The following is a 13,810-nucleotide window of genomic DNA, read 5'->3' on the forward strand; positions in this document are numbered from 1 at the left end:
AACACTGGCTGCTATCATTAACCAAGAAGTATCATTAATCAATAGCTACTTACAAATGAACATTTAATTCCATCCTAGGGAGTCTCACTGGAGAAAAAAACCTAATCTTAAGTGTAGGCTTCATACCAAGCAGTGAATGGTCAATGGAAAACAAACTCAATGGCATCTTTGGAGGCCCCTTGTCTCATAATGTTTAGTTGGGGCTTAAAATTTTTTATTTCATTTTATGTCAATATCTACTATCTGTCTGGCTATCTATCTATCATCATCTATCTATCTATCTATCTATCTATCTATCTATCTATCTATCTATCTATCTATCACCTACTTATCTATATCTACACTTTACACTACAAGTCCTTTGAATACATATTAGGGCTGCCAGTTTATTGTTTGTATGAGATTACTAGATGGGTCTCTGCATCTATATATGTTTCTTTTCTTGAACCATTTGTTGGACTCTCTATTTTCTGTTTGGTTGTTTTGACCTATTCTGATGTGTTCTGATGTGTTAGTTTTATCTTCATCCTATTATATTTTATTATTAACCCTTGGAAGTTTGCTTGTTTTCTCTTTTTTTAGTTTTTTTTTATTGGCTGGTTTATTTACATTTCATATGTTATCCCCGTACCCCATTCCCCCTCCCCGCCCAGGAACCCCCTATCCCATCACCCCTCCTCCTGCTTGTTTTCTAATAAGAAATAGAAACAGTTGTATCTAGAAAAGAGTGGAGGTGGGAAACTACTCATGATAAATTATATAACAAAAAATTGATTTTCAATAAAATTTAATATCTTCAGGGATTTTAAAATTATGTTATTTGAATTATTTTGAAAATTTCCAGGATTGTTTGCTAATTTCAGTTCTTGTTTTCTGATTCTCTTCTCCATTTTATTATTTTGCTTTTCTACTGGGACTTTCCTATTTCCCTTAACAAATTTCACAAAACATTTTTATTACATTGATATTAAATTTAGTATACATGAATGTATTGGATTTTTTAAATTGAGTTTTGGTGAAGAGATTGTTGACATCCTATGTGGCATAATTCACGTTTAAATTTTTTTCTATACTTTTAGTACCTTGTAATACCCGGAGAAGTTTCGTAGGTATTTAACTCAGTTTTATATGATGTTTTAAAAGAACATTATTATCCAAATTATTAATCAAATGATAAACCCTACTGAATAATCTTGGACTTCTTCAATGAGTGTTTTAGCTACATTTTTAGTTTGAAATGATAATAGCATCACATGAAATTGTAAAGGAACGTGAAGAGACTTTGTGTATACCTCAGTTCGTATCTCTTAGTGGCTACAGCTAGCAAGAACATGCTAGAATATGTCAGTCAGAATGCTATCGTTGTTCCATGCAAAAATAGAGAACATTTTGGTCATCCCAAGAATCTTTCACATTTTATTTGTCTACCACTTTCTTTGCTCTGACACACAGCTCCTCCTTTCTTTCTGACAAGCAGTTTGCTTCCATTTTCACACTGGCATTATTTATGAATCTTAACAGAACATATCATACATAAACCTTATATAATATATGTGTATATATTCTGAACTTGGATATACTGATTCAATGATACAAGATAGAGAAATCATAAGAAAACAGCACATATTCCATATTTGCAACTGACCTTTCTGCAAAAGCACAAAATAATACAATAGAAAAACTGTAGTTCTGACCCAAGTCCCACCCTTGTTGTAAAATATTAGCTCAAAATATAGAATCTTAAATCTTAATTTGAAATTTAAAACTTTTACTGAAAGCATCTGGATCTAGACGTAGATAAAATTTTTATAGGATTTCTGTAGATACATATGATTAAATTCAGGAGTCCTCTCTTGCATTATTTCAGAGGTTTTGTGATGAAAGCTCTTTTACTTTTGTTATATACTGTTAATATAGAAATTGATACAATCATGAATTTGTTTTGGCATCCTGATATGGGTGGCTTCGTTATTAATTACAGGGATTGATGATTTTCATTTAACATATTACTAGATTCTATTTTCAAATTTGATTATATTTAGGATTTATGTTAATGAGCACAGATAGCCTATAGTTTTCTTATTTGAATAGCATTCTTTTATTTTTCCTATTAGTCTAGTAGTTGTTTCATGCAATAAATGTGTAAATCTTCCTTTTCTGTTTTTTAGAGATTGTTTAAAATTTGTCATTGATTTTTGTTATTAAATGTTAATTAATATTTTCTAGTATAATCATCTTGTCCAAGAGACTCTTAAGGAAGTGATTAGTCATGTACTCAATTTAATAGTTACTACCTTTACAAATTATCTACTTCATATACTATAGATTGGGGTTTATATTCTTCAAGGAGTTGTCTCATTTCCTTTTAAATATTATATTGCATGTTGCTGTTCATGGTATCTCATTACCTTTTTTTCCTCTCACAAATAGTAGTTAAATATTTTTATGAAATCCAATATGATTTTTTGACACCGTGTACATATTATATTAAGGTAAACAGATCACCATTTCTTTTCGGAATTAGGAACATTTAAAACCTACCACCTCAGCAATTTTTAAGATATAAAGTGTTTTGTTTTAACTGATCAGTAAAATTTCTTCCTTTTGTCTGATACTTGGTACTGGTTGATAAGCATCTGCCCCTTTAATAACAGAAGTCTCCTTTCCAAGCCTCTAGTAACTGCCCAAAGTATTACTTTGATCTGATCATTTTACTAACAATTTCTATTAATTCTAGGAGCTTTTGGTATATTTTGTATATCTGTTATTTTGGTTCAAGTTGATTTCTCTTGATTTTTCTAGAGATGAAATTATAGTAGTAGGAACATGACTTATTATATACTGATATGAACAGTTATAAATGTAAAATAATAAGGTCAAGGATTTAAAATATCCAAATTAGTATTCAAATGGCATGATTATAGAATGATGGTTAACTTTATGCTGTTAATCACGACAGCAATACTGGGGTTCTCTGATAAATTGTCTAAAGACTTTAATTCAACATTTCCCATGTGACTAGAAATTCAAAAGGCCTTTAAAATACTCCATACCATCAATAACATAGCTAGTCATTACATTTCTACCTTACCTCTCCTCAGTACAAAACAATGTATATGCAGTGATATATTGGACAAGAGGGGCTTCAGAAAAGACAGCAGAAATGTTTGTAACTGGAACTGTGGAATCAAAATTCATGCTATAAAAATTCCAGTGACAGGCTGGAGAGATGGCTCAGTGGTCAAGAGCACTGGGTGCTCTTCCAGAGGTTCTGTATTCAACTCCTAGTAACCACATGGTGGCTCACAACCATTTTTAAGGGGATGTGATGCATGCAGGTTTACCAGGGCACTCATATAGATAAATAAATCTTTCAAAATAAAATAAGAATTCTTTAAAAATTCCAATGAGTTGTATAAGAGGCTGTCTTTGCAACTTTACAGACAATTAAATAGGACTCTTTCATCGCTGGTATAAAAACAGTGAGCTCAGATACCCTGACACAACAGTCATCTTCCTCTTAAAGAAATTGGGGTTAGTACACCACATAACACACTTTCTTAGGCCAAATGATAGGTACATCCTTCTAGTACTGGTCTTTTCTATCCCTTTAATATGTTGACCAGTATGTTAAGGGAGTGGGAGTATGGTGACTTGGATTTACTGATGTTCATTAACACTCTACCACGGTCGAATTTCTTGCTTAAAAATAATTTAAGTTACTTTTATCTTCCCAACTATTCCTTCTCCCAATCAACAACTTTCTTTTTAGTTAGGTATTTCTGTGAAGAAATTGACAAATCTCTTCCTAGTTCTCATTTTGCTTTGGCACTCAATTTACCCTTGACTCCTTTAACATTTTCCTGGTTATCTACTTGGCAAGCCATTCAGCAATTTCCCCTCGTAACATGCTCAGGCAATCGGGGGTTCAAAGGTATAACTAGCTACAAATGAAAATCTAACCACACCAGAGACTATATGTCTGTTTCACTTACATGTTTGAAAAGGGCTGGAGTGAAACTTTCCTTTGAAATAAAATGTTAAAATTCAGCTCCCATCCTTTTGGCACTCAGGTCTGGACACAAATGCTGAGTCACAAATGCATGCAAATGTATGCTGTTACAATCACTGTAATTTTAAAATGAAAATAGTCCGAGAGCCAAGCTATTAAGTTTTTAACATAGGAATGCAAATCTGTACTTATGTGGAATGAGTTAGTTTTAAGTCCTTAGTATATAAAATCTAGACATTAATGAAACATTTCCAATGATTTATTGGTAATGCCTCAATTATAGTCCATTAAAAGTTATATTTTTATTTTGCTTATTTTGTGAATACCTTATATTATGTTTCAAGAGCTGAGCCTAAGACAGAATTCACTTGAAAGTGATTAAAATCTTCAAGCCTGCAGCTTTCCTTTCTCTTTAATAAAATATGAGAAGTATGAATTTATAGCATTATGAAATTAAAGATAACTGCTAGTTTTTGCTATTGTTATGTTTTTGGAAGAAATCTGAATGTATAAAATGCATTATAATTTTTATTATAGTCACTAGAAATTATCTTTACTTACTGTCCTTTTATTTATGTGGTGGTGTGTGTGTGTGTGCTTTTTAGTTATTTGTTTCTTGGGAAAGTGATTTTTCTAATCATTAAACATCCCTATACACCGAATGGTTTATGTTGATTATAATTTGTATTACAATGCTGTTCTCTAGTAACTCTTAGGTAGCTTGTGTTCCTTTATTGATTACTATATTTATTTATGCAAATAAGTAACCTATTAGCCCCAATTATACACTTTCTTTCAATTTAAAGTTGATTTAAAAAAAACCAAATTTTTTATTGCATTCTTGGCAATGACTCAACATAATTTCATTAGTTCTCTAAAGGCTAGCAGGAATATGATGAAAATACTGGAAATCTTTTTATTTAAATTAATGTGCAAGAGGTGGTATGCAAAGCTGTGGGTAGCAAGGAAGAAGATAATGGTAATTCTTCAAATCAAATAAAGGAATTCTTAATTAAAATGTAAGACAGAAATTTCTTTAAGGTCAGGATATAGGAAAATATGAACACTAATAAAGACACCAGAGCTTAGTGAATAGAACACTGGAATATTTGTGTCTACTTAATGGAGATGTAGTTCATACCGTGTAGGTCCCAAGAAACAACATTCTATGTTGACAAAATGACAAGATAATATTATAACAAATAATAGTCTAGTGAAATTTTACTTATTCTGCACCTTCCTAAACATATGTAGACTAAGAATACGATAGAGGAATATGCCTTTTTCGAGTTATGAAATTCTTGGGAGTGGTTGAAGTGGTTCAGAACATTGGTTAAGAAAATCAAAGCAAAATCCTATAAGAAGCATGTGATTCAGTCCCTATTCTGTTCTTTACTCAACTGGAAAGGGCACAATTTGAATACAAAAATCAAGATTACAAAATTAAGATTTATTATTTGTATTGTTGACAAGATTGACAACTACATGAATCTTATACTGCATAGAAACATGTTTACCATTTTCTCTCTGGATCTAGAATTAGATCAGGAATAAGGATAAGGAATTTCTACCATTAGGGATGAATGCATATGAGTTGTGTTGAGTGAGTAAGTGATATTTAATCTGAAAGTCACTTGTTTTACAAATGGAGGAACAGGAAGGCCCCTCTGAGACTCAAGGAAAAGAACAAATTTCATTGTTTTCTGGGATCCAAGGGAAACTAAATCCAGAGTGTCTAATTGACCCCTCCATCAAAACTAGATTGGGCTTTCCAGGCTTGGAGTCATTCATTACTGATACCAACCCAACATTTGTTTTTATTGGGAGCTGTTTACAAGGAAAGTAGAAATTTTTGGGGAGGGAAGATTTTTGAGAGAGAGGCATGGATTTAAATAACACTTCAGCAAGAGAGACATCTATTTTATTATCTTAATGTGTGTGTATGTGTGTGTGTGTGTGTGTGTGTGTGTGTGTGTATAATGTGGCAGATGTGGACCTTAAAACACAACTTTCAGGAGTGGAGTCTCTTTTTCACTATGGCTTCCAGAAATCAAACTCAAAATATCCAGCCACAGATGTGCTCAAAGTGATTGTACATGAGCCACACCCAACCCTCTCGGCAAGAGACTTATAAATGCTGCAGTGTGCAGTGTAGTGGAGTCTGAAGTAAGTAAGCTTAAGCCTCATCAGACAAAGTAGTATTTCTTTTCTTAATGGGTTTCTAAGGATGGGGATGTCTTCCATTGTGAAAAAGCAAGATTTAATATGCTACCCATGTTATCTTACCAAATCAGAGGAATGGGACACAAAGCAATTAGACTATATGTCAGGGGTGAGTTTCTGAGTAGGGGACTGGGGTTTGATTAATGAATGACCTATGCCACCTCACAATAATCAAGATGACTTCAACCTCAGGGCAGTAGGGATCTGAGTGTATAGCCACCTGATCACAGTCCCATGTGTTTAAGGCCAGGGTTCACTAACAATTAGGAAGAGAATGACAAGTGTCGAAGGGACAGTGTGTCAGTTTTGGTGACAGGATGATGGAGGAAGGAGCAAGCTCAGAGACTGAAAATACTCACAGAGATGAACACTTTGAGAATGTTTTTACTGGCATAATGCTTGTCCCTTGGATAATAATTGTAATATTTACTAGACATCTCTGTTGTATTATGTATTTAAAACTGGCCTCTGGTTCATCCAACTATCTAAGCTGCAGCTGCCATGTTTCTCGGCCTGAGGCCGCGTGCACTCTGCAGCTAGAACCGGCCGGCCAGAAACACCAGCCCTGCCACCTACTAGATGTCAGCGTGAGAGATGGCTCTGCCAATCTTGCATGCTGTCTCCACAAGGCGGGGCATTGCCCAGACCATTCTGCCATCCGTTCGGGCCCAGTAAGAGAATGAGACTCTACATCTTATAGATTAATCAAAGGCTTTATATGTTTGATAATGATTAATAACAAGATGCCCATACAAAGAGAGTTGTATCCCAATTAGCTAACCTAATTATAAGTTTATAAGTTGTTCCCCGCGAGTGCTCTCCATACCTGTGTGGTTCTCCATCCTCCTACATCTCTGCCCTCTCTAGCTCCTCCTCTTCCTTTTTTCTCTTCCTCTCCCAGCTCTTCCTCTTTCTCTCCTTACTCCTCCAACCTTAGCTCCTCCTACACACATCTCAATTCTTGTTTTTCCTCAAATACTCTTTTAGCTTATTCCTAAGCATTCTGCAAAACCTAATAGACACTTAAAAACGTGCATGCATGTTGCATAGGATGAAGTGGTGACACAAGAGGATACATGCTCTGCTTTATTCACTGCTGTCTACTCTTACTGCCATGCTAGAGAGCATGGAAAAAGAGCAGTGCTGTCTGAGAAGAACGTGTGGAAGCATAGGAAACATTAAATGGAAGCAGTGGAGAGAAACATGCATATTTCGGAGGAGTCACTTCTGGGTCATCTCAAATTGTCTGAGAATGTTTGGGAAGAGATGGATGAGAGCCAAAAGCCAATTAAGTATCTGTGAACAACCTTGGTTGTTTCTTTCCAGGACTACATGACTTTGTTGGCTAGAAAATTTCCGAGATGAATTAAGAAAATGTGATTTTATTATATCTTAAAGGGGTCAACTATGATGGTAATTTCTTTCTCTAATATTCATTCAACAGTTGATATAACATGAAATGAGCCCTTAATTATTGAAAATCTTTAGAATTTAACCTTTATGGGAGGTTGTGATTACAGATTTCTTATTTGTAATATTACTTGTGAAAATTGTGGAATTAAACATGCATGAGTTGATTTTGTTATCTACAATTCACACTATTTGTCTTTGCCTTTGGTATTATTATGGATATTTCCATGGTGCCTTTATTGACAGGTGTATAATAGATTTTGGTATTATTAAAATGCAGCTGGAAAGTTTATTTACTGAGTCATCCCCTTATATCCATACTTAGAATTTTACATAATGTACGCTACAGGATTTGAGTTTATATAGTTAGTAAAAGATTTTTAATTTAATTTTCTCCTCTCTCCTGTTCTCCCTCTTCTCCTTTATCTTCTCCTCTCTGTTCTTTTCCCTCCCTCTCCTTCTTTTCTCCCCACTTCCATTCTTTTTTATTTATTTGCTTACCCCATGGCTATGTGTGTATCCTATATGTGTGCAATTCTCTTTCTTCAGTAGTAAACCCGAACTTGGGCATTTGTCTTAAAGACTATAGATTCCCCAGAAATATTATCTCTTTTAAAAAATTAATTTATTTACTTTACATTCCAGTATCAGCTTTCTCTGCTCCTCTTATTCCAGTGACATCCTTCCACCCCCCCTCTCCCACCCCCCCACCAAATCTCCTCGGAGGCTTCCCATTTGCCTCAGCCCTCCTCAGCACATCAACTTTCAGTGGGACCAGGCATGTCATCTCCTGTTGAGCCTAGACAAGGCAGCCGGCCCAGTTAGAGAAAAGGGGTCCAAAGAAAGGCAACAGAGTGAGAGATAGCTTCTGCTCTGTTAGGGGCCCCACATGAAGACTAAGCTGCACATCTGTTACTTACCTGCAGAGGGCCTAGTTCAGTCCCGTAGTGATCCCTGGTTGGTGGAACAGTCTTTGTGACCTGCTATGGGCCTAGGTTAGTTGGTTCTGTAGGTCTTCTTGTGTTGTTCTTGACCCCTCTGGTTTCTTTAATCCTTACTCGCCCTCTTCCATGAGATTCCTTGAGCTCTGCCTAATGTTTAGCTCTTGGTCTCTGCATCTGTTTCTATCAGCTGTTAGGTGAAGCCTCTTAGAGGACAGGTAGGCTAGGCTCCTGTCTGCAAGTATAGGAGAATATCACTAAGAGTGTCCGGAGTGGGAAACCTTATATCTTAATTCACATTTTGCATCTCAATCCTCAGAGGAAAGACTCTTTTTACAGCCTTTATTGGAAAAGCAGAATTGCTCAGGACCTAAAAAATGACTAAGAAGCTTTGGACCAGAATGTTTTGTAGACTTTTAGTAGTATTCATCAGCACATGTGGGCAGCAATAGGTCACGCCGATTAAATACAAAAATTTATAATCCAAGGACCTCCGTTGTTATGGTGTTCCTGGGGGCTAATTCAAGAAAAGATTAAACAGATGTGAGCATACCGGTTCATGCTGTCATTGGTTTTATTCATAGAGGATTTTTTTTTAAAGTGAATTTTCTTAGATTTTGTTGATGATAATTCTTGATTCATGAAATTACTTTTTGCTTGATTTGAGATGTTTTGAGCCAAAGATGTATTTCTAAGACAAAAATAATGTTTTCTCACGTAGCTCAGGAACTCATAACAATTAGTAAAGAGTAGCTTTCAAATTTCTTTATACTATTGAGTCTCACCCAGTTTCCTTCTTCAGGCCACATATGTGACATGTCCCATCTTCTATGCTCATTCATCGTGTTCATTATTATCATAGATTACATTGATCTATTCACTAGCTGTCTAATTGATTTTCTTACTTCTGTTCTAGCGCCCATAGATTCATCTATCATATATTGAAGTAATTTTTCTATAGTATTTGTCTGCTCCTGTAGCCTTCCCAGGCTTATTCCTTAAACAGAATTTTCCAGCTCTCATGACAGCTTGAAAGATGATCCCAAGATCCCAAGATCCCAAGATAGTCATTTTTATCTGTCTCTGTCCTCTCTCTGTCTGTCGCTGTCTCTCTGTCTCTGTCTCTCTCTGTCTCTCTCTCTGTCTCTCTCTGTCTCTCTCTCTGTCTCTCTCTGTCTCTCTGTCTCTCTGTCTCTCTCTCTCTCTCTCTCTCTCTCTCTGTCTCTGTCTCTCTCTCTCTCTCTCAGTCTTTTTTTCTCTCTCTCCCTCTCTACTCTGTTTCCCTTTCACTTCTTCAAACCTTTTCACTTTTGATATTGGATATTCATGAAGTATTTGGCATGGGTCACTTATGTTATTTTGTAAAGACAAAAATGTCAATGATCATTAGTCATATTTGCCAATGTATGTTAATTATTCGTATAAACATGGCACTATACTCTGCATGTTAATATGTGTTTCTTCAAATAATTTAGCCACAGGTCAGTGTGGTAATGGTGTTATTATGAGTCTCAGTTTATTCCGAACTAAGAGGCCTAAGAGACTTGATGAAGGATGCAACTATTAATAGAATAAACAGAAAACACTGAGACTAGGACTCGTTAGCTCTTTGCACATACTGATCTTTTTGTTTCCTGGTTAATAAATATTTATTTTAACACAGAACTCGGGAATTGTCTTCCATTAAGAGTGTTTTCTGGTGTCCCATACTACTATAATTTGGTCATTTTTATGTCTTTCTGAGGAACCTTGCAATATCTTTATTATAATATTTTATTACTGTCCCAACAGTCATTGATTAATTTCCATATTAACTTACCAATTTTTTTAATTAAAAATTCCATGTTTTTCCAGTTATAAGCTCTGGAGACTCTATTGGTAAATATGTTAACAACGCGCTATAATTGGGTTGTTTTAATGCATCTGATCTCCATGTGTGGCCTGCATACAAAAAGCATTAGCCTCAGCTGGGACTAAATAGAAATGCAAATCCTCAGCCTTCCTTCTAAATCCACTTAATCAGAACGTCTGGAGGCCTGGAGTCCAGCGATTTCTGTTCTGTTTAGTACTCAGGTATTTCTAATTCACACCCCAAACAGGAAATCATTGATTTAAGATCACAGAACTAATAAAGACTACTACTAAAGGTTGACTTTTTCTTCTATCAGTTATAATTACTACAGTGATGCACAGTGGACATAATTCTGGAAATTACTAATGCTAGACACTTAAAATAGCCTTGTGTAGGATCAAAAATATTGTCAGTTTAAGTATGAGCAGTGGATGTTGGTTTAAATCTTCTTTAGATAACATCTTTATAGTTATAGGCAGTGGACAGTAAGAGGAAACTTACCTATGAGACTTGTCCTTCCTTCTCACCCACCCAAGTTGTGCTGGCTTCTGACTTAAAATGTAGGGCATTATATTACCACAATATTTAATGGGTTCTCTTTCTGAAAAAAAATTATAATCTCTTAGGCTAGCAGTTGAAATTTATAAAATTTTCAATTCTCTTACCTAGTATGCAGGAGCTTTTGAATAAGTATTTGTTAAGTCCCCAAATAAGGAAATCTATGATGTAAGCAAGCAGCAAACAGACAGTTTAATTTTCTGTCTCTCTGTATTTGTGACCCAAAGGTTAAACAAAATGTTGTTCAGAACTATTTGGAAAGAAATGTCTAGGCCTGGAAGTTTCCTCCCTAAGTACTAGTTCTTATGGTATTTGAAGGTGCTATGCAGGCTTTCCTAGTGAGGAAAGAAATCAGTAGTCCTATCTTGATATAAAGTAGATGAACCACTACAATTACCAAAATGACAAGATATTATTACCTGTGATGTAATGGTAGTATCAGTATTTTGGGGTAGACAACAGCTGTTTAATTGAACTTAAAGCCCATGGATATGAGAATATTCTTGACTAATACTGTTAACTTAGCCAATTACCAGTGGCTAGAGATGTAGATATTAGAGAAGATCCCACTTCTGGCACTTCCTTGTACCAGTATAATTTCTAAGTTCTCCAAATACTTATCCTTACATCCACAATTGAGTGTAGTGCTCTCCCCTCATCAAAGAAACTTCTTTTTACCACAGATGGAGACAGGTACAGAAATCTACAATTGGTCAAAATGTTGAAAGTAAATGACCATGAGGTGCCTAGGCTCAGTTAACAAATCTTTCAGTTCAACCCACAGACTCCAGAAAAATTATGAAAATGGGTATGAAAGATTGAAAGAGCCAGAGGACTAGGGTACCTGTTGTTAGATTTATATTCTAGAAGGACAGGGAAACTGTGCTCTTGAAATTATTGAGATAATTTGGTTCCATGTAGATGGTCTGCTTAGTGACACTGTGAGTTGATATGCTCTGCCAGCATGGACAGTACAAGAGGATGGGTGGGATTTCACAAGGTACCAGCCTTAAATGAAAAGCTATAGGTGAGAGAGAGAGAGAGAGAGAGAGAGAGAGAGAGAGAGAGAGAGAGAGGGAGAGAGGGAGGGAGAGAGGGAGAGAACTTATTATTTAACCTGGCATATTATTTCATTCCCCAAATAGGAGCAACACTAAATGAACTCACTAGTGGGTATTTTTTGTATTTATATAATACTAATGATGTCATGAGAGGGGGATATGGGTGTTGCAGGGACAGAGAGAGTTGTGGAAATGATAAATAACATATATGTAGTTCTCATGTATACAAATTAATGTAAGTTAAATTAGAAAAAATATTTTCTATTAATCATGTCATTATTGCTAAGACAATACTGTTGCACAATGATTTATGTAGCTTTTAGATCCAGAAAGAACTGGAACTAAACACCCTCTGGGTGTTGGTGTCTGCAGGGAATCCTCGAGTACATTACCTTATATACTGAAAGAAAACTATATTCGTTGTATTCTCAATACTCCTTATAAAATTAATTGGTTTAAATAATGATATCATAATTTATTAATGACACACTGAAATTTTAAATGGAGTAGAGGAAACAATGACGCTTTTGGACGTGACTGATAGTCATTTGAATAATGTGAACATTTATGACCATTCTTAGCTTCATTATAAAATTAAATGGTTATAGTTGCAAAACATTGATTTTTAGCCTGTGTAATACTAAACATCAGTATTTTTAAAGATGCACTGTTTATTAATTGATTGATTTATTTTTATTCTTCTCTCATTCTACAACCAATTGCAGATCCCCCCCTCCCCTATATTTACCTCTCCTCCCTCAGAAAAGAGCAGGCCTCCCAGAGACATCCAGCAGACACTGCATAACACGATATAATAAGACTAGGCATATACCATCATACCAAGGCTGAACAAAACAACTTAGTAAGAAGAAAAGGGCTTCGCAAATAGGCAAGTGAGCCCGAGACAGTTTCCTGCTCCCACTGTTAGGACTTCCACAAGATCATGAAGCTAGTCAGCCATAACATCTTTGTAGAGAACCTTGGTCAGACATCTATATGTTCCATGATCTCTGGAAGTTCCGATGAGTCCTGGATAGTGGATCCTCATGGGCTGTGTTCTCCTGGTTCCTCCTGTTTCGTTCCTCCAATCTTTCCTTCCCATTATCAGCAGAACTCCCTGAGCTCCACCTATTGTTTGGCTGTCCTACTCTGTTTTTCTCTGTTTCTACTCCAATAAGTTCTTGGATGAAGTTTCTCTGGCCTCTTTAATGATGATTCTGCTAGGCTAGAGTCCCAGCATGCACTGCAGGAAGGACAAACTGTAGGTCAAATGTTTTGTGGCTGTATTGGTATCCTAATCGCTCCACTTGAGGCTTGTCTTTTTATAGAAAATGGCCAATTCAGGCTCTGTGTCTCCCATTACAAGGAGTCTTTCCTAAGGTTACTCTTGTAGATTCCATGGAATTTCCATTTAACTATGTTTCACCTGGACTCTAATTCCAACCATTTCTCCCAATATTTTCTTCTTTGGTCTTCTGCAATTTGTAGCCTGAATTGTTGGCAGCTGGCTTGGCCTCTAATCCAAATAGTTTCTGATCAAACTGAAGGCTTGACTTTTAAAGACTAGCTTAGCCACTGATACAACAAGGTGTCTCTGTTCTTTTGTCTGGTGTGGTCTGTACCTGTTCTTTTGACTGGTATGGCATTTATCTGAGCAACAAGACTGCCAGAATTGGAGGGGAGGGGCCTGGCTAGAGGGCAGACAGTGAGGTGCTGGATGGGTCTTTGGGAATCACATTTATGTAGTGTTGCT

Source organism: Grammomys surdaster, unplaced genomic scaffold (assembly GCF_004785775.1).
Source record: "Grammomys surdaster isolate TR1022 unplaced genomic scaffold, NIH_TR_1.0 126189, whole genome shotgun sequence".
Lineage (NCBI taxonomy): Eukaryota > Metazoa > Chordata > Mammalia > Rodentia > Muridae > Grammomys > Grammomys surdaster.